This window comes from Callithrix jacchus, chromosome 1 (assembly GCF_049354715.1).
Source record: "Callithrix jacchus isolate 240 chromosome 1, calJac240_pri, whole genome shotgun sequence".
In the NCBI taxonomy this organism is placed as follows: Eukaryota; Metazoa; Chordata; class Mammalia; order Primates; family Cebidae; genus Callithrix; species Callithrix jacchus.
This window is the reverse complement of record NC_133502.1, coordinates 100,828,980-100,850,892: the sequence shown is the minus strand read 5'-3', so window position 1 is coordinate 100,850,892 and position 21,913 is coordinate 100,828,980. Positions and strand designations below refer to the sequence as shown.

Here is a 21,913-nt window from a genome sequence, read left to right as displayed (position 1 = left end):
TTTCTTCCCCCGGTTCTTAGTGGCTGGTACCTGTATTCACTGGTTACTTAATATTTTTTATATCATGCCTGGCTATAGCTCTAAAAAGGCAGATCCTACTGTCATTGCCATTTTAGAGATGAAGCTCAGATAAACATTTGTATTTGAGATTCCTCGTAGCCCAAGGGGCACCATTTCCACTTTTGTAGTCCATCTACCCTCTTACCTATATATGGATAAACTACTGTGTGAGTTTGGTCCCAGTCCTTGAGTTTGGTTTCTTAGAATAGACAGAAAAAAAGCCACAGATGTATCTTCCTGTATTTTCCAAAGTTTGTTCTCTTGCATACGGCAGAGGATTAAAGTCATTTTGATATATGAATTAAAAGATACTTTAGTACCTCTAGAAAGATGGGGTCTAAGTCAGTACAGCAACTCTATTGTAATCCCTGCAACACAATAAGACAAATACAACAATTTCTTTTAAACATTTATTATGTGGTCAGTAAGTAACAAAGGAAAATTACTAGATGCCGAAAAAAAAAAAAAAAAAGCAGTCAGTAGATAATGAGTTCATGAACCAGTGCTACAACAGTCCTGGTTTGGAGGAAGATGAAGAGCAGATATTATATACCTGTTAATAGCTAAAGGCTGACATTTTAAGATTCTTCTCACTGACACAGAGAAATGACAAAAATTCTTTGGCTAGGACGTCTGTTAAAAAGAGAAGTCTTATTTAGACTCTGATTTTATTTTACCAGCATGGTGAGGAAACTCCAGTTGAATTGGACATAAAAATTGGCTCTCAGCTAATATTAGCCCCAGAGTACCTGGAATAGACAAACATAGAGTTACCTTGGAGGGAGACTTTCCAGTTCAGGTTATATAAAATTCACATAGAAAAACTCGGGTTGAAGATGACCTCAAAAAAGTTACAAAAAAGCATGAGGTTATAATTATAATTGACAATTGGCAGATGCAGAATATATCAGACTTCATCCTCCAGAACACTTGAGATTATCACTCTAAATTAAAGACTATAAAATCAAAGTATTATAAATTATTAGATACCCAAGTAGAAGAAAAGAACAAGCTATTATTTAAAAGTAATATATCTGCAAAATATTTTTAAAAAATAACTTTTAAGGGCATAAAATATAATCATTGTTATAAAATAAAACCAGGTAGACAGATTATACATAATTTAAGAGAGAATGGACTGAAAGATTGATTTGAAGAAATTAGGTAGATTGCATTTCAGTTGAAAATGATATGGAAAAATAGAAGAGGTTTATAAATATTTAGGATAGAATAAGAATTCTAACATGTCAAAAATAAATTTTAGAAAGAGAGAATCTAACATTTAAAGAGCATTGGATTAGAATTTTCCAGAATTGATCAAATACATCATTTTTATTTTGAGAGGCACAAGTTCTGACAATATAAATTAATCCATATCTGGAAATGTCACAGAAAAATTACAGCAAATAAAACAAAGAGAAAAATTAATGGCTACTGCAGAGAAAAAGAACAGATTACCTACAAAAGAAACAATAATGAAAGTGAATGTAAACTACCACAATACATGAAAGAAAACAATGGAATAATATGTGCAAATGTCAGTTTAGAATAGTTGTTTTAAATTGCTTGTCTTTTCGATAATTCCAACATTTCTGCCATGTCTTGAGTTAGTTCTGATGTCTCTTCAAGCTGTGTTTGTCTTTTAGTATGCCTGGTAATTTTTTGCTGAAAGCATGATGTAGTAAGTAAAAGTAACTGTGGTAAGTAGGTCTTTAGTATGAGGTTATATTTTTACCTGATTAGAGGTTAAATTGTGTGAACTGTTTACATTTCTGTAACAATAAGTTTCAGAGACTCAAATTTCCTCTTGTACCTTTATTTTTGTCTTCTCTATTGCATTTGCCTTTCCCTAGAGACTTCTTAGATAACACCTTAGATGGACAGTTCTTTCAGTTGTATTTCCCTATGATTAATGGGAATCCTGAATGTTTTGATGAGCAGGGAGGAGGAGAAGTGGTTTACAGTCCTTTTCGTGAACCTGTGCCCCTGGACTGTGACCTTTACAGATGCTTTTTAGTTTAGTTTAGTTTTTTCCCCTTTAGGTAGGATAGGAAGTTTGGAGGAGGCTGGAGTTAGGTATTTCCCTTTCCCCAGGTCAGTTAAAATAGTTTTAACTCACTGGTAAAATACCTTCTCTTCAGGGCAGAGAAGAGTACTCATGGCATATTTCAAAATGGCTGCATCTCCCCTCCTCCAGCACAAGGGGATTTTTCTCCAACCTTTATTTTGAGAACCTAGTATGACTCTTGAAGATAAAACCCATGTAAGTGTGGGGACTACCCTAAGACTGAGCACCCCTTATTCTTAAGTCTCAAACTTGTCCACACTGAGCCTCCAGCAATTTAATTACAGTTTAGGTTTTCCTAAACTGGTACTACTTTCTGCAGAGGTTTCTACCCTGGTAGGTTTTGGTTTTCTCTATCTGCCTGTCTTTCTCCTCAATTTTATAGGCAGTGATTTTCTTTGTTACCTTAATTATCTGATGGTTCTAAAAAGAGTTGTTGATTTTATATATATTCATTACCTCTACCAATATAACAAGCTTCTTTTTTACTTGCTATATTGGTGAAGGTGATGAATTCCAAGCACCTTACATGCTGTACTGGACACTGGAAGCTCCCACAGTTTAGAATATATCTGATAAAATACCATCCAAGAAAAAAGAGAAAATAAAAAATTTTAGATGCACCCTGCCAAACTAAACCCAAAACACCACTACAAAAAACACAAATAAAAGAAATCCCAAATACAAAAAAGACAACCCTGATATGGTTTGGTTGTGTCCTCACCCAAATCTCATCTTGAATTGTAGTTCCCATAATCCTCCTGTGTCAGGAGAGGGACCCAGTGGGAGTAAGTGAATCATGGGAAAGTTTCCTCCATGCTATTTTTGTGATATTGAGAGAGTTCTCATGAAATCTGATGGTTTTATAAGCATCTGGCATTTCCCTTGCTGGCACTTATTCTCTCCTGCTGCCCTGTGAAGAGGTACCTTCTGCCATTATTTTAAGTTTCTTGAGGTCTCCTTAGCCCTGCAGAACTGTGAGTCAATTAAACCTCTTTTCTTTATAAAGTAGCCAGTCTTGTGTATTTCTTCTTAGTAGTGTGAGAACAGACTAATACAGTACCCCACCCTGCAAAACAGCTGTTAAACTTTACTACTCACAAATTCATGAAAGAGTATATTTTAGTAAGAAAGGAAGAGTAGAACATAAAGAAACAATGAAAATAAACCTTTAAGCCTTTTTTTGATCATTGGTAATTCAGAATACAACAAGTTTTTCTAATTGTTGAAACAACAGAAACTTTACCATCCATGATTTTGGATTAATTCTGCGTAACCTATTCAAACACATTTCCAAGATTCTCCAATATCAACTCTCATGTACGATCACAAGGATCTATTCCCTATTCTCCCCCATTCCTACCTGCAACACTCATTTCCATGCTTTTCTTTTACTTTGAATAACTTACTTTTCCCTGGTTACTTACCTATAATTATGCTTAAAGGTTCAGTTATGTTCTATCTCCTCTGTTTGATACTGAATCATTTCCAAAATTTAATTTTGAGTTTTAATTGAGAGTTCTTAAGTGATGAGTCTTTTAGGCATTGGTGTCTGTTTCATTCAGTGCTTTTGTTCATATTCTTAAAAGACATTTTTTTCCAAACATTTCCATTAACAGCCTCCTTTTTCTCAGATAGAGTGTTATAAGGCTGTAGGATTTTCAACAAGTGAGATGTAATTTGTTTTCATCCCTGAAGATGGAGTGGAAGCTCCTCAAGTTCAGGAACCAAGATGTATTTATTCATATATATATATCATATATATATTCATATCATACTACAATATACTCATTCATATATATATGAATATGTATGTATGAATGAATACATTATATATATATTATGATCTGTCTGTTAATATCATAAAATGGGAGTGGCTGTCTAATTTCCTTGTAACTAGTCACAGAGACCTCAACCAAATGATGCTTTTTGGGTCATTGTTTTCAGGAAGCCACAATAGATGTCTTATCCTTCAGATACTCATCTCTCTTAATATCTGGTCGATTTGACTTTAGACTAGTTGATATTGAAATACCAAAATGACTTTTTAAATATTGTGTCAGCTAATGTATGACTTCTCAAACATGCCCATGTGACTTCAAGCATTTGCATTTATATTTGTAAGTACAAATTGCCTTTATTTGAATGAGCAATTAGGATGCTATTGTATTAGTTCATTTTCATGCTGTTAATAAAGACATACACAAGACTGGATGATTTACAAAAGAAAGAGATTTAATTGGACTTACAGTTCCATGCGACCGGGGAAGATCTCACAATCATGGCAGAGGGCAAGAGGCCACTTTTTACATGATGATGGCAAGAGAGAATGAGGAAGAAGCAAAAGAAGAAACTCTTGTTAAACCCATCAGATCTCATGAGACTTATTTGCTATCATGAGAATAACATGGGAAAGACCAGCCCCATGATTCAATTACCTTCTCCTGGGACCCTCCCACAACAAGGGAATTTTGGGAAATAGAATTCAAGTTGAGATTTGGGTAGGGACAGAGCCAAACCATATCAGCTATTAAAAAGTTCTGCCAGAGAACAACTTAGCTCCTTTCGATGTAACTTTGAAAATTTGAAGTGCTCTGAGAACTAAAAGAACACCCACCCATGACCACATATTAAGAAAATAAATATTCAAGTACACATATAAAGAATAGTTTTTAAACTTGAAATCTCACATTGAGCACACACACACACACACACACACACACGTGCACACACACAAGAAGCCTGTTCACATTTGTAATCACTTTACATTATCTACATATTTAGATGACTATTTGGTTCTCTTTTTTTTGGAGAAGCAGAGTGAAAATCAACCACATTGATTGAATATTGAACTACCTTTTTCATTCCTTCCTCTCAGAAGTAAACAGTACCCCATGCTGTCTCTGGTCCTTGATGATGTTGGCAACTCATTAGACCTATGAGCAATTGTAGGATAAGATGTGCCAGTTGGTAGAACGCTGGTCAATCACTGACGTTAATGTTGACATCATTTACTGACATGATGTCACTGCATAAGTAGTTACCTCATCACCCTGTAATTTATGTTGTTGCCCTTCATTTTTTAAGTATAGTGTGCATGTTTATCTCAATGCTAATATGGTTTTATTTGAGAGATCTTGGTGTCATGAGCTTTTCATGCATTGGTGTCTGGAATTTTTCAGTGTTTCCTTCCATATTCTTGAAACGGTTATTTTCCCAAACCTTTCTGTTAGCAGCCTCCTTACTCTTATGTGTAGTGTTGTGGGGCTGTAGGATTCCTATCAAATCTTCTTTTCTGCTTATTTCTGCTTTGTCCAACTAAAAATGTATCACTATTCTTTTTTTATCAATCAAAAATAATAGTTTTAATAGAGCCATGTTTGTATATTGAAAGATTCAATATTTCTAACATCTAACGTTTCCCACTTTGTTTGTACATTGAACAAAACTTCAAGCAAAATTCAGCAAGATATTTTGTAGATATTATCAGACTTTTTCTAAAGTTCATATGGAAAAGGTCAAAGACCTAGAACAACCAACAAAATACTAAAGGAGACCTAATTTAGAGAATTCAAGCTTCTCAACTTCTAGGCTTGCTATAAAACTAATTAACAGAATGTGGTTTTGGTGAAAGAGTAAATACATAGATCCATGGAACATAATACAGAGCTCATATATACATGTGGACTCAGACAAACATGGTAAACTGATCTAGGACAGAAAAGAAAAGGCAATAAAGAAAGAGTAGTCTTTTCAAAAATAAATCATACGCCTAAATGTTAAATGCAAAATTATGAGACTACAGAATACAAACAAGCAAAAATGTTATTGACCATAGGTTTGGTATCACTATTATTAAAGGAAGCTTTGGTTTACAATGGTGTGCTGCTGTACTTCCAGGTGTAAGGTTTCAGCTACTTCCTCAATCACTCAGAAAGGAGGTAAAGCACATTAGAAGGTTGAGTCAATAGGGAAACAATTACAAAGCAACAGTTAATATGTGAATTCCCGTATCTCAAACCAACATGAAACACTTTCAGATGAGCATCTGTTAAAGATATGCTTGTGTTGAAAATAATGTCCATTGTTTTAGTGTAGCAGGAATGACTTTCAGCATAGTAACACTTTCAAGTTAGGTCTGAGAATCTGTATTCTCTTTCTTGCACTCCCTCTTTCTCATTTTCCATATGCAACTCTGACCATGCATGTGAAGATTTTATTTCAGTAAGTGAAATGTTAAACAAGCTCTTGAGAGTAAAATGTTAGGGATAACTCAGGAAATTAAAATACTACTTAGATAGTTTGGGTGAGGGCCGTTGGAAGTAATTATGCAAAATGTAAACATATTTTTAAATGATGTTTTATCTAATGATAAATTTAGAAGTTTTGGAAATACTTTTCTTTACCTTTATCAAATAAGAATGCAAACCAAGTAATTCTTAGTGGGCTAATATGCTGAGCAATTTTGTAGTAAATCTAGTAGGTCAAAACATCTGAGTGTGGCTTATAAAGCTAGATTTTGTGAGTTCATATGTTGTCATTACCACATATAAGCTGTATATGCTAGAAAGTTACCTAATTTCATTTTTCCCATTTTCTCATCTGTTACATAGGTAGATGGTAACCTACTAACCACAGAGGTCTGTTCTGAGGACAAATGAGTTAATACCCATAAATTACTTAGAGCAGGGCTGGGCACATAGCAAGTACTCAAATATTGTTTTAAAAGACTCAAATCATAGATCTATATGCTTTTGAAGACATTTTGTTTTCCTGCAGTACAGATAGAAACTGCAAATCTTTAAAATATATTTAGACTTTGCTAGCTGACAATTTCTATAACAATGCATCATATCATTATAAATTGTGATCCTATACTGCAAAATATAGAAGCCACATAAAAGCTTAAATTTATAAAGCTCAGGTACCTATTGGTAATACTATAGACAGCATAGTACATAAAAGTGACAGCAAGCTTCACTGTCTTTGCAGTAACCATGGAATTCGAAGTCGTCTGAAAAGTAATTTTAAATTTACTAATTTTCCAGAACTGTGTATATGATAGTGGTGGTGGGGTCATTTATTAGAACAAAAGTTCTTTATGAAGGCTTCATGAATAGAAAGACAAAAAATACTCTAAATATTAGGTTATTATGTGTTACTTGATAATAGATTTTCTAAAAGAAGCAAGTTTCATGTTCTTAATAATTTGAGTCTTGTGAACAGAAGCTTGTTTGCTCCCTGTGTCTACCAATAATCATTAACCCATCTAGACCTCAGTTTCTCTTATCTGTACAATGGAAATGATAATACATAGGTTTCTGAGACACAAGTTAGACAATATATATGAAAACACTGTATTATAGGATCCATTCACTATGTGACTGCAGTGTTTCTAAAATGTTAAATTTCTCATGGAAGTTATTCAGTGTTGCATAAATAAAGGAGTTCTGCCATCAACTCAGTGTGGGAAACACAATTTACTTATAGCAGCTACTCTTGAGGCTCTGCAGGGATTCCTCAGGCCTTCCCACTTGCAGACTGGAGCTGACTTCCCACTGCCTGTTCTGGAAGTGCCCAGAATTCACCCACTTCTGCAGCAAAACTCTTCCAATGACTGACAGCAGTTGTTATGTAAATCCAGAGTTTTCCTGCCCCTCAGATTGAATGGATCTAAGGTATAGAGTCTAAGCTGTGTCTCAGCATTTCCCTGAGGAATTATGCTCCAGTTGCCCTCAGTAGCTGCTGACTTGATAACACACCCTTGATTGCCTATCTTTTCTTCCTTTTTCACTTTTCCATTCTCTACCTTTGTTTTCTGCACCTCTTCCAAAAACCACTGGCATTTGAATCCTCTTCTCATGGTCAGCTTCTGGAGGATCCCAAACTAAGCCAATAAAATGGCATCGTTGGTGGAAATTCACAATTAATTTTGCATATTAAAGACTTGGAGAAGGCCAGAGGCACCAACTCACTGACATTTCACATTATCTTTGTCTTCCAACCTTGCTTACACCATCTGTCAAAAAGGAGTTCTGATCAGGTTAGTGGTTCTCAACCATTTTTTATCAATTATAAACCTTTAAAGACTGAAATATTATGTGGAGTTGCAAATTACAAAGTATATAGTTTTCATATGTCTATGTGTAAAATTATGCATATAACTTACAACACTAACTTGTTCTAAGTAAATTGAGAATGATCTGGTTGTTTGGAATAACACCTACACTTTAAAACTGGAATTGTAAATAGCAATTGAAGTTTTTATCAGTCTCATCATGGAATTTATTTTTATATTTTATTGATTTGACAGTGTTAGAATGTACAATTAAATACTTACAAATAGTACCAGCGTCTAAATGGTCCGTTTTGCAATTTCAGAACTATTTTCAATTGAACTGAATCAAAAGCTTGAAAGAGGTGGTAGAAACATTAACACTAAAATTAAATCAATGCCAGAGTATATGAACTGTCATACACCATCACTGATAAGCTTCAATTAAGAGTAAGTTTATGCTCATGTGCCTAATCAGTCTAAGAATTCACTTCTTTTATAGGGATATATATTTCTAATATTCTTTATATCAAGAAATATTTAAAATAGTAATTTATATACTCTATATATATCAGTGCCTTTGCTTGTTAGAAATTTAAAATTTTTTCACCAGTCGTTTTACAGATGTTTATTCTTAGCATATTATATTCAAAGACTTAGTTTGTGTCATTACCCACAATGTATCTGTAGTGTGAGTTCTATGACACTAGAACCCTAACATGCCAAACTGAACTTGTTCCACTTATTAAAGCTATCAGGTAATGGTATCATATTGTGATTGGAATATGCTTAGTTAATGAGGTTTCTTTTATAAACAAACATACATGTGCATTTTCATTTCAAATAATCATATAATAAATATGTTTATTTTGATTAACAAACCTAGTTACGTTCACTATGAAATGCGAATTATACTACTCTAGGCCATTAGAATCACAGATAATTTCCAAACTAGAAATAGAAAGAGAATTTTTGTGTGGCTTGTCCAACCCTATTTGAATATCCTGGCATAACTTCAGCATCAGGACTCATCTACGCAACACATAGTTGAATATATTTTAGTGACCATTTTATTTTATTATTTTTTATTTTTTTCCCACATTGAGGTTTATTATAATAATAACATTTCTGGCAAAAACAAGTAACAAGTTCAATAACTGAATTTACATCGACAGGTTTCATTTTGATTCATTAGCCAATTTGGAAAAAAGCCATATTGATCAAAGGGATTAAAATTAAAAAGCACCTTTTCCTTGCTACATGTATTCTTTAAAACTCCAAGCAGATATCAGATACAAAACCCAACTGCAGGATTGTTCTAATTGACTATGACATGGACTTGTTGCTTACATTTTTTTAAAAAGTCATCATTTATTTATATAGTTATTTAAAAACCATATATTCTATTGGGGAGAAAACTGAAAATACATTTGTGAGAATTGTACTCCATAGTAAATAGCCTAGTACTTGCACTGAATTCTTGTGTCACTGAGAACCTTAACCCTAAGGTTCTTAACTCTAAGACATCTTGAGATAACTTGCAATTATCACTTATTTGGTGATAGTTTTGGTATTCTGGTAAAGTGCTGAAGGGATTTTACTTGAAAATCTAGGGCTAGAATTCAAGCTTCCAACACTCCCATACCCAGGTAACACAATCAATCATGAATATTCAGAAATCAATACCTCTTAGATCATCAACATTTCAGCGCTATGCCTGATAAACGACAGTCGAAAAATAATAATATAGAAATAATTAGCTGAATTTATACTCCTGAAGCCTCTTCATCTTCGGGCTTTATGTTTACAGTGTTGTCCAGGAGGAATTAAAGAAAAGTTTAATTGTTTTTTCAAGCTCTATTCCAGATGTCTGCTTAAGACTTGCAGTTTAGGCAGAGGTGAACGATTATCCTCTAAAATCACACCACACTACTTCTTGTAGAACTAATAGTAAAATAACATCAACCCAACTCTTATGAAGGCAGCACATCTTTAGGAGTAACTAGTATATAAATAGTATCAACATCAGTGGTTTGAATATAAAAATTTATTTTTAAGTCAAAGTATGCAACAAATAAACCTACAGAAAACAGATTTTCCCATCACAATCTGTTGCTTTACCAAATAATATTGCGAAAACACATTCCTTCAGTCATTATAAAGTTCTTAAAATACAAAAGGAATTAAATCTGTAAGAAATCTAGTAGACCAGATGCTGTTGTCAAGACCTCTATGTTGGCGGTTATGCTTTCAGTACATCCCTCGCCATCCACCTCCACTCATGCCACCTTGCCCGTAATAACCTCCACTGCCTCCACCACCACGGCCATAACCACCCAAGCCATCGGGAGTACCATATCCTCCGCTGTAATTGTTCCCCATTCCCATTCTTCCAACTGATCCATAACCTCCCTGATTATCCATTCCATCTCTTCCATAGCCTCCCATTCCAGAACCTCCCATGCCAGAGCCACCTCCAGGAGTAGAATTCAAGAAGAGTTCAATGTATCGATGTTGCATGCGTAGCTCCCTAAGCGGTTGCCACCAACAGAGACGGTTGGGGGAACCATTGTGGCGGGCGCTACACGAGGCAAACGACTTTTCGATCCTCTCGATTGGACCCTGTGAGCACCAGAGCCGGCCTAACTATCGCCTGACAGGTGTTTAAATCAAACGGTATTGAGATGGATAGGGTTATGAAACATAATGGTCCAAATGATGCTAGTGATGGGACAGTACGACTTCGTGGACTACCATTTGGTTGCAGCAAAGAGGAAATAGTTCAGTTCTTTAAAGGGATGGAAATCGTGCCAAATGGGATAACATTGACGATGGACTACCAGGGGAGAAGCACAGGGGAGGCTTTCGTGCAGTTTGCTTCAAAGGAGATAGCAGAAAATGCTCTGGGGAAACACAAGGAAAGACAGGTATATTGAGATCTTCAGAAGTAGCAGGAGTGAAATCAAAGGATTTTATGATCCACCAAGAAGATTGCTGGGACAGTGACCGGGACCATATGATAGACCAACAGGAGGAAGAGGGGGTTATTATGGAGCTGGGCGTGGAAGTATGTATGACAGAATGCGACGAGGAAGTGATGGATATGATGGTGGTTATGGAAGTTTTGATGACTATGGCGGCTATAATAATTATGGCTATGGGAATGATGGCTTTGATGACAGAATGAGAGATGGAAGAGGTATGGGAGGGCATGGCTATGGTGGAGCTGGTGATGCAAGTTCAGGTTTTCATGGTGGTCATTTCGTACATATCAGAGGGTTGCCTTTTCGTGCAACTGAAAATGAAATTGCTAATTTCTTCTCACCATTAAATCCAATACGAGTTCATATTGATATTGGAGCTGATGGCAGAGCCACAGGAGAAGCAGATGTAGAGTTTGTGACACATGAAGATGCAGTAGCTGCCATGTCTAAAGATAAAAGTAACCATTTTAATAGAAGCTTTAGCTCCTGTGTGTCACATTATTTTTCAGATTGATGCTATAATAAAAATGGGACTAAATGCTTAAAACGTTTTTTCTATTTTGTTTGTGTGCAATGCTTTTACAAAGTAACAAACCTATCTTCTATGAAGTTATATAAAAATGAGTAAGGAAAGCTCTGCAATACCTTTTATCTTTGGCCAATTGATTTGTAAATAAATGTACTAATGGGGGACTTTAAATTACTTCTTCATGTGCCTTCTTTTATTTGAATTTTATTTTTCACGTAAGGGTACAGATTTTTATTATTCAGCTCTGTGCCATCATAACATGCTTTGGAATGCCAACAGAGCAGGCTTTAGTAAATGACCATGACCACCTCAGTGTGACAGTATGCTTCTCTACGTGTACTTTTTTTTTTTTTAACTTTGGATGATTCTTTAAGTGCATTTTCATTGTCAGATTTTAATTTTTTGTGTATATGTGCAAAGGCATATCTACAAAGTCCTTGGCCTCCACAGTAAGCATTTTAAGATGCTCTTTCTTATAAGAAATTACAAATGAAATCAAAAATCAAGATTTCTTGAGTATTCTCCTTCATTTAAAAAAATTATTAATTGTTTAAGAGATAGTATCTTGCTCTATCACCCAAGGTCGAGTCAGTGGTGTGATTACAACTTACTGCAGGCTCAAACTACTGGGCTCAAGTGGTTCTCCTGCTTCAGTCTCCCAAGTTGCTAGGATTACACTAGCCTGCCGAATTATTTTTTTTTCTTTTCGTAGAAACAGGGTCTCACTATGTTGCCCGGACTGGTCTGCAACTCCTGGCCTCCAGCAGTCCTAACACCTTGGCCTCCCAAAGCAGAGCGTACAGGTATGAGCCATGGAGCCCGGCCCCACCTTCATTTTTATTATTCAGAGATTGTGCTTGTTTTTCAGGACCAGATATAGAAGATTTTGCATCAGGCTTGTCATCTATGAAATAAAATTAGTGCTGCTCTCAATCAGATATGGAGAGGAGCAAATAAATGCCTTACAATACCCTTTGAAGGCACAAAGGAACCAAATCCAATGTTTAACTTTAATGTTTATAAACTGGAAGGACAGAGATGGCTAGGTTGTTGGGAAAATTAGCAAAAATTATTTAGTACCAATTAAAGTAACAGAGCTCTAAAATAAAATTAATGTATTCATAATGTATATTCAGCAAATGTTTATTATTTATGGCACACACTGTCTAGGCTCTAAAACTACAATTGAGAACAAGATGATCACCCTCTCTTTCCTTCTCAGATCTTATAGTCTTCAGTATTACAACAAGAAAGTACAAGGTAGTATGGGAGCATAGTGTAGGAAAAACTAACATGGTCTACATGGTAAAGGGAAGACCGTGTTATTTTATTTTAAGTTCATTAGTATATTTATGCCATGAAATTTCATCCACAGTAATTGGGATCCATATGTTAGAAGCAATTTTCTCAGATTTAAGGAAACCATCACTTACAGGTCATGCATCTTGGTAGAGTCAACGGTTTTGAAGTCAGCACTGTGTGTTCACTTATGTCATTAAGTTAACACTAAGTTCTACATTTAGAACTGACAAAGGTTGGTGCAAAAGTAATTGTGGGTTACGTCACAATTAAAATGGCAAAACTATAGTTACTTTTGCATTGACCTCATAATATCATTGACTCTAGGAGAGAGATTAGGCCTCGGTTTCAAATGCAGATCTGAATCCACTTCACTCATACTCTAGAAATGCATGATTGTGAAATAACTGCAATTGTACTAAAATAGTCACAGTGGAATTAGAGAGCTGCTGAATAACAGCTGTAGTACATAAATGTCTTTATTTTCTCCTCAGAACCCAAATAGGCTTTCCTATAATGTGTTGATTCAGGTTTAGGAGAGCCAGAACATTACGAATGAGAAAACTGGCTTTGCAAAGAAGTCTTCAGTACATATTCAATCTGCCTGATACTGGTAGTAACTTTTTCTCTCACTTTGTTAACAAGGATATGTAATAAAATATGTTACCTTACTTCTTCCAGTTCCTAAACTCGTAATTTCAGACTTAGGTCTTAGTGTTCCTGAATGTGTCACTAAGTAATTTTCTGAAAAGCCTCGCAGTACTTCTAACTTATGAAAGAGATAGTGTGGGTTTTCTGATGGGCTGCTTTAAGCTGCTGGGGTGTGGTGTTTGTGTTGTTGCTGTTCCAAGAGAAGACAGGCAGAAAAAAGGGAGCTGGTGAGTAACATAAGGCTCCTTTTCACCTACTTCGGATTTTTCCTGGGGCCAGGCTTCTATGTGAGACATGTTAAAGCTGAACTTTCAGCTCTTTTATTATCGCTATACAGATTTGCATATGGTCCTATTAGAAAAGGAAGAACAAGGAGGAATAAGCAGATGTAAAACAGGTCAGAGGGTAAAGACATTTTCAAGTATTTCTGAAATTAATTACTCCACTTATTATGTTTTACAGATAGGGAAACAGCTTAACAAAGTAGGTATATGTTTATTCTTGAAATCATAAACCAAATAAAAAGGTTTTTGTTGTTTATTTTGAATTAAGAATAAATGTTTTCTGCCTTTTTCCCTGTTGCTGAAAACATTAGAAAAATCATTTGTTGAATTAATCTAACCTTGAGTAATAGCGGTAACTCTCCCATGATATGTGATCTCTAGGAGCCTTCACATTTTCTAGGTCTCTAATTTATGCAACAAGTATTTCTATGTGTGTATGTGAGGGTGGGTGGGTGGATGTTAGTGGTGATAATCACACACATATATTTAGAATATCCAAGATGCATTTGGCCCTGAGCAATTCCTTCTTCACCTAGTTTCTAAACCCATGTATATTTTAAGAGAATCTTAATCCATATGTTCCTGATTTACTTTCACTAAGTCATCTGCATGTTGTTGGTAAGAGTTCTTTGATGTCTAAGAAGACTTATGAGCGATTTTTATGGCCTCTCTGGGCCTTTGTTCTTTCAAGAGGCAAGATGTGCTTGCTTTCCTGGATGGCACTCTTACTGTAACAATCCAAAAGTTTCCTAAAATTTGGAAAGAAGACAAAGGGAATCCTAATCTTGACCAAAGGCCCATTCTTTTTCTCAAGGCCAAAACTTCAGAGAAAAGGTCTCTGACTCAAGAGAGGAATATGCTGTCAGCATTCCAGCATCACTTTATTTTGTGCTTTGATCCTTCTCCACTGGGGCAAAGTGATTCCTCTTGGCTTTTAGGGAGGGATCGTTTACTAAAATATTATTTGGTGCTTATTAACCCTTCATTTATTTTTCTTTCCTCACTTCACATGGAGGATCAGGCCCTTAATAGCCACCTGTCTCAGAGAATGTTTCTTTTTTGATAGGGTTGAGAGCAGAATCCTAAACTTATTGAAGTCATTACGCCATTTAAGTTGTAATTAGTAATCCCTGAAAGTATGGAGAGAGAAAGGAAATTATTTTTTAGGCCGGGAGTTCAGGGAGGGCCATCCTTTATGTTGAGATGGCAAAATAGAATAATAGGTCCTTTTGGAATGGGCTTATATTCCACTTCTGGCAAAGTCCTGGAAAGATGACAAAATCTCAGAAGTGATGATCAACAGAAGCACTGGGAGTTGCACCCTGAGTTTAGGAGTTCCAAATGTGGTCCAGTTTCCTATATGCCATGCAAGGCAGACAAGCAGCTAAGCTGTCTGTAACTTACAGGAACCTTATGGACTGGCCCATGGGAAATCTCAGGATGCCAGTGTGCACAGTGTGAGAATTACCTGATACTCTGGTGCCACACAACACCTTGGGATCTCTCCTCCCTGTAGGGGCAATAATGACTAACACTGAATTTTCTACACAATACAGTCGAATGAAGCTGTTTTCAGATTTAAGACAACAAAGAAAATTGGACATGTGACATACCTGGGCTGTAATAAAATTTATTTGTGCTGCACTCACTTGTTTTTATTTATTTATTTGAATCAGGGTCTTCCTTCATTGCCCAGGTTGGAGTGCAGTGGCACGATCACCTGCAGCCTGAATCTTCGAGGCTGAAGTGATTCTCCCATGTTAGCCTCCCTAGGAGCTTGAACTGCAGGCCACTATGTGTAGCTAGTGTTGTTGTTTGCTTTTTTTTTCCCCAGCAGTGACAAGGTCTTGCTATGTTGTCCGGGCTGGTCTTGAACTCCTGAGCTCAAGCAATCCTCCCATTTCAACCTCCCAAAGGGACAGGATTACAGGCACAAGCTAGCACATCCAGCTTTTTTTATTAGTACTATAAATATCAGTCCATCTCCTATGTGATCCTGTCGGGTTTTGGAATGTGGGAGGTGGTCAATATTACAAAAGAAGCTGTCCTCCCTGCCTTCAAGTTACTTATAACAGAGTCATAAGCAGAGGCAAGGCTGTCACACTGATTTTTATCAACTCCTATAAAATGCCTTAATAAATTTTAAGCACCATACTAATTGCTTTAAATGGATTATGTCATTTAATCTTTGCAAGAATTCTTCAAGGCAGAAATTTTATTATCCTAATTTTACAGATAAGGAAGCTGAGGTTTAGAAAGAGGGCAACTTCCCAAATATCATTTGGCTGGTAAATGATCAAGCCGGGACCTGATCTGAGTCTATTTGATTCTGGTTTCTATGCTCTTAAATGTGGTGGAGGGCAGGAAATGGTAGTGACCAAATTCAAAAAGAAGAGTTCAGTGAAGGCTGGAGTGACCGGGGATGGGCTCACTAGGAGATGAGGTTTAAAATGCGTCATGGAATAGTAAGCTTGTCTTATCACTTAAACACCATCTAATTTGTTCACTGACTTTTACAGTTATGGAAACAGTCCTCACACACTGACTGAATTCTGACAAGCAGAGGATAAAGGCAGAGCAACATGACTGAAGGTTTGCAGGTGGGGTTGCTTATAGCATCGTCATTTCTACAGTTTGAAATCAAGCCAGAATACAACAGAGGTGATTTGGGCAGAGAAGTAAGTTACAGTGAACACTGTAGGACAGTGTGGTGTGCAGAAATTGCAATTTAAAAACTATTGCTGTCGGTGGGGTCAGGTACATGGCAGTCACAGGAGATTCTGGGACAGAGAACAGGCTTATGAGAATTTATCATGTTGTAGAACATGGATTGGAGACTATCGTGATCAGCCCAGATGTGGAGGTCAGTTAGGATACAGCTCAGAGCTGAAGGTCTTGGGAATAGCCTATGGTATCTAAGAGAACAAACAGAAACAGCTGCATAAAGCTTCATTTCAAAAAAAGAACTAATAGACTTGGTGACCAGATAGTGTTCAAATCATTTACTATTCCTGTCATCTGTAACTCAAATAGTTCTCAGCTGCTGCTAGTGTCCTCCATTCTCACGTCTTAGGCCTACCTTACTGCTTCTGTCTTTTTCTTTTGCTTTTTTTAGGAGTTTCACTCTTGTTGCCCAGGTTGGAGTGCAATGGCATGATCTTGGCTCACTGCAACCTCCACCTCCTGGGTTCAAGTGACTCTCCTGCCTCAGCCTCCCAAGTAGCTAGGATACAGACGTGCGCCACCAATGCCTGGATAATTTTGTATTTTTAGTAGAGACAGGGTTTCTGTACATTGGTCCAGCTGGTCTCAAACTCCTGATCTCAGGTGATCCGCCCACCCTGGCCTCCCAAAGTGCTGGGATTACAGGCATGAGCCATTCACTGCACCCGGCTGCTTTTGTCTTTCTTGCTATTTTCCCTAACTTAATCCTTGTCTGCTGCCCCTGCCTCCACCCATTCCTCACTGTTGAGAGAGTGATGATTGTAAAATGCAAAACCTGCCCTGTGACTGCTCTGCTTAAAAGTGTATGATGCTTTTCTGTTGCTCTCAGAATAGCTTAACCTTACTTATAAAGCATACCAGGCCCTTCATGGTTTGACCGTTATTACTTCTGAACTCCTTTTTCTTTTGCCATTCCTTGTCCCTCTTGGTCTCAGCTGTGCTAAACTTGGATATCCTTTTCACAGCTCTGAATCTTTGCACATGCTCTGCTCTCTCTATCTGGAACTCTGTTCCCCTCCCCTCTTCTCTAGTTAACTTAGATTTCATATCCTCCTGTAAGCCTTCCTTGACCACCAGCACCCTGCTCTAGAAGGGGTTAGGACCTCCTCCTTCGTGTTCCCATTGCACTCTGGTTTTTCACCTAATGTGTAAGCTCCTTGAGGGAAGGCCATGTCTTATTGACGGTTGTAACCTGGCACCTAGTATGATGCCTAGCCCATGTAGGTCCTCATGAAATGTTTGTTCAATGAATGAACAGATGAGTAATCAAAAGAGAGGGAGAAGCCAAGGATTTCACCAAGGTTTCATGCCCCATTACCTGAAGAAATGGTGATGTCAGAGCTCTCACCCATCTCTTTGACAACTTCTACTTTAATCATAAAGAACAGGGTCCTTTTCTTTCTCAGGGAAAAAACAGTAGTGTCAAAAACTCCAAAACCTAAACTATTTTAACTGTATCCATTTCCTGAACACTTAGAAGTCGACAGCTCTTCCAATCAGAGGAATAATGGTCAGATTGTTTATGGCAAGACTGAACCTAGTATGTATCAATTCTATCTTGGATAAATCATGTTAAGACAGAGGGCTACCCAGTTTTTCATTAAATGGCAGGTTTTTGCCATTTAAAAAGAACCTTTGTTTCACTGGGAGAGGATAAGGCAGGGAACAGGGTGCCTTGATCCTGGGAAGAAGCAGCAACCTACTTTGTGTGTTGATTTTCTGTTTGTGAGATATATAGTCAGCATTTCTAATGAATCTGCTCGAAGCGGCTGGAATATTATGATTTATAGCACCTTCCCACTCTCTATCATAGCATTTTATTAGATGGATGGGAAGCTGGTAGTAATGAGGTTAGGAATGAGAAAACATCCATCAAGCCCTGCTACATCTTCTCAGGAAAGACAACACACTATCTCATATGTCACAGGCAGTGATCTAGGTCACGATGATATAAAATGCATGATTAAAACCAAGCATTTGACACTAGATAATAGGCATCTAGTTAAAAAATAGCTCTAGTGTTCCCGACTTTTAATTAAACCCAACTCGTAAATATGCACTGTGGTAAATATACTGCAGAATGGGGCTTGTTTATATTCCACCACATAACAATTACCTCCAGAATGGGTACTTTATTTCACTACATGGTGTTATTAGTCAGGCGATGGACTGAAATACAAATGTTAAGCCAGTGATGTCAGACAGGCATTCCAGAGCAGAATCATCCACTGACTCCTGCTGTCCCCTCCTACTTTCCCTTGTTTTCCTGCCTCTTTCCCTCTCCAGTATCCTTTCACCCTCTTTACAAAGTTATCAATTTAAAATGAAACACATTTAGTCATTTCCAGCAATCCCTCACCATACCTTTGATTGCATCAGTGATAACTGGAAGAGAAGATGTTTCAAATGCATAACCTGGCATTCAGTAAATCATCCTATTAACAGGTTTATTCCTTGACAGAGGATTTATTTCTGATAAAGTTTTAAAGATACCGAATCTGGAACTAACATATTAATGCTAACATAAATACCAATATAAAATTAGATGACGAGGGGATGGGAAACAGGCTAATAAAGTAGTCTAAAAATTTTTAATTAGGTACTTGGAAGTAATTGGCTGATAGAATGGACCATGAACAGAGCACTAGTATAGGCTCTATCTGTCTGTCTGTCTATCTATCTATCTATGTATCCATCTTTCTATCTATCATCTATCTATCCTATCTATTAGAGAAGGGATCTTGCTCTGTTGCCCAGGCTGGTTTCGAACTCCTGGGCTCAAGCAATCCTCCTTCCTTAGCCTCTGAAGTAGCTGGGGCTACAGGCATGTGCCATTGTGCCAAGCCAGGATCTAGATTGAACTCTAACACTAATTGAACATTTGACATTTATCTTATCTTAAGATGAAACTTTGGTGAGTTTTCAAATTTGAAAAATGAGGGGATTAGTTAAGACCTTTTCTTTCTTTCTTTCTTTTTTTTTTTTTTTTTTGAGACAGAGGTTTGCTCTTGTTACCCAGGCTGGAGTGCAATGGCGCAATCTCGGCTCACCGCAACCTCCGCCTCCTGGGTTCAGGCAATTCTCCTGCCTCAGCCTCCCGAGTAGCTGGAATTACAGGCACGTGCCACCATACCCAGCTAATTTTTTGTATCTTTAGTAGAGACTGGGTTTCACCTTTTCGACCAGGATGGTCTCGATCTCTTGACCTCGTGATCCACCCGCCTCAGCCTCCCAAAGTGCTGGGATTACAGGCGTGAGCCACCGCGCCCGGCCAAGACCTTTTCTAATATCTCTTTTCCTCTGGTGTCTATGAATCTGTTAAATCAGTGTGTCCAAACTTCAATGTCATACAAATCTGTTTGGGATCTTGTTAAGATGCAGATTTTGAATCAGGAGGTCTGGGGTGGGACCCGAGATTCTGCATTTTTGACAAGTTTGCAGGAAATGCTAATGCTATTGGTTCATAAATAAACTTTGAGTAGCAAGTTGTTAAAATACAAGGATTATTTTTCAGTGATGCAACTTTAAAAGTTGTGGGTCTTCCTTTTCCCCTTTCCCCAGTGTAATTACTTATTATTTATGTAACATCCACAGAATATCTACCTTCTTTAAATGGTATGATGTTAGAACTGCTATCTTTTGGCTAACAGTATTAAGATCATTTCTGAATATATGATTACCCTCATGAAGTTCAGCTCAATTCAGTTAATATTTCTCAAGTGTCACAATCTAATTTAGTAACCCATCCCTGTGATCAGACAACTCTGTCAGAGCAATTTCTCATTGCTTTAGATCCAACATGTTCACATTTAAACTCTTTTATCTTTCTCTGATTTCAAAGGAGATGAGGAACAGCTCTTCACCTGTGAAAGTCATTTGTCCTAAATTGGCATGGACAGACCATGTGCCTTACAGCAAGAAAATTCTGTGAATAAACAGGAAGCCAACCAGGCAAGCCTGTCCCCTAAGATTTGTGTCTCCCCTCAATGGAGGATCAAATGGTTTCATACCCAGGATAGTCAAGCTGTTAACCAGCCACAGACAGCTGTGACTGGGCTGTTCTGTGCTGCTTCTATGCATTTGGTATAAACAGAGTGCATTATTCTGTTCTTAGGCTGCTGCAAAGAACTGCTGGAGAGTGGGTGATTTGTAAAGGAAAGAGGTTTAATTGACTCACAGTTCTGCATGGCTGGGGAGGCCTCAAGAATCTTACAGTCATGTCAGAAGGCACCTCTTCATAGATATGGCTTACAGACATATGCCACCACACCCAACTAATTTTTGTATTTTTAGTAGAGACAGGGTTTTTCCATGATGGCCAGGTGGTCTCGAACTCCTGGCTTCAAGTGATCCACCCACCTCGGCCTCTTAAAGTGCTGAGATTACAGGCATGAGCCACCATACCCAGCCAAATTTTCTTTTTTTAAAGGTATTTCTGAGTAATTTATTGTTCTCTGGGTGTGGTGGCATATGTCTGTAAGCCCAGCTACCCGGGAGGTTGAGGCAGAAAAATCACTTGAACCTGGTGGGTAGAGGCTGCAGTGAGCCGAGATTGCACCACTGCCCTCCAGCCTGGGCAACAGAGTGAGACAACTCTGTCTCAAACAAAACAAAACATACTTTCTAAATGTATTTTCTTGGAGACATCTCAAAAACTTTCTTTATAACATAGACAGCTCCGGTCCAGCACAGAATTTCCCTGACATCTAGTCATTCTCCAGTTTTCTGGATTATGTGTTTAAAAAAACTTTTAAGTTCAAGGGTGCATGTGTAGGTTTGTTATATGGGTAAACTCGTGTTACAGAGTTTTGTAGTACAGATTATTAAATAATGCAGGTTTTGGTTTTTTTTTTTTGAGACGGAGTTTCACTCTTGTTACCCAGGCTGGAGTGCAATGGCGCGATCTCTGTTCACTGCAACCTCCGCCTCCTTAAGCCAATTCTCCTGCCTCAGCCTCCCGAGTAGCTGGGATTACAGGCGTGCGCCACCATGCCCAGCTAATTTTTCATATTTTTAGTAGAGACGGAGTTTCACCATGTTGACCAGGATGGTCTCTATCTCTTGACCTCGTGATTCACCTGCCTCGGCCTCCCAAAGTGGTGGGATTACAGGTGTGAGCCACTGTGCCCGGCCCAATAATGCAGGTATTAAGTCTAGTACCCATTAGTTATTTTTCCTAGTCTTCTTCCTCTTCATATCTTTCACTCTCAGGTGGGCCCCAGTGTCTGCTGTTCCCCTCCATGTGTCCCTGTGTTCTCATCA

At 37.5% G+C, this 21,913-nt stretch overlaps 1 long non-coding RNA gene and 1 pseudogene across 1 annotated transcript; one reads left to right on the top strand and one right to left on the bottom strand.

Moving 5' to 3' along the window:
- Nucleotides 1-485: 485 nt before the first annotated feature.
- On the bottom strand, nucleotides 486-8,652 carry LOC128932039 (uncharacterized). The gene is made up of 4 exons (XR_008481282.2): nucleotides 7,935-8,652; nucleotides 4,982-5,061; nucleotides 4,375-4,427; nucleotides 486-809 (listed from the first exon to the last, which is right to left on the bottom strand). It is a non-coding gene; the product is annotated as an uncharacterized LOC128932039 (long non-coding RNA).
- A 2,060-nt stretch (nucleotides 8,653-10,712) lies between these two features.
- On the top strand, nucleotides 10,713-11,837 carry LOC128932038 (heterogeneous nuclear ribonucleoprotein H3 pseudogene; annotated as a pseudogene).
- The last annotated feature ends 10,076 nt before the right edge of the window (nucleotides 11,838-21,913 follow it).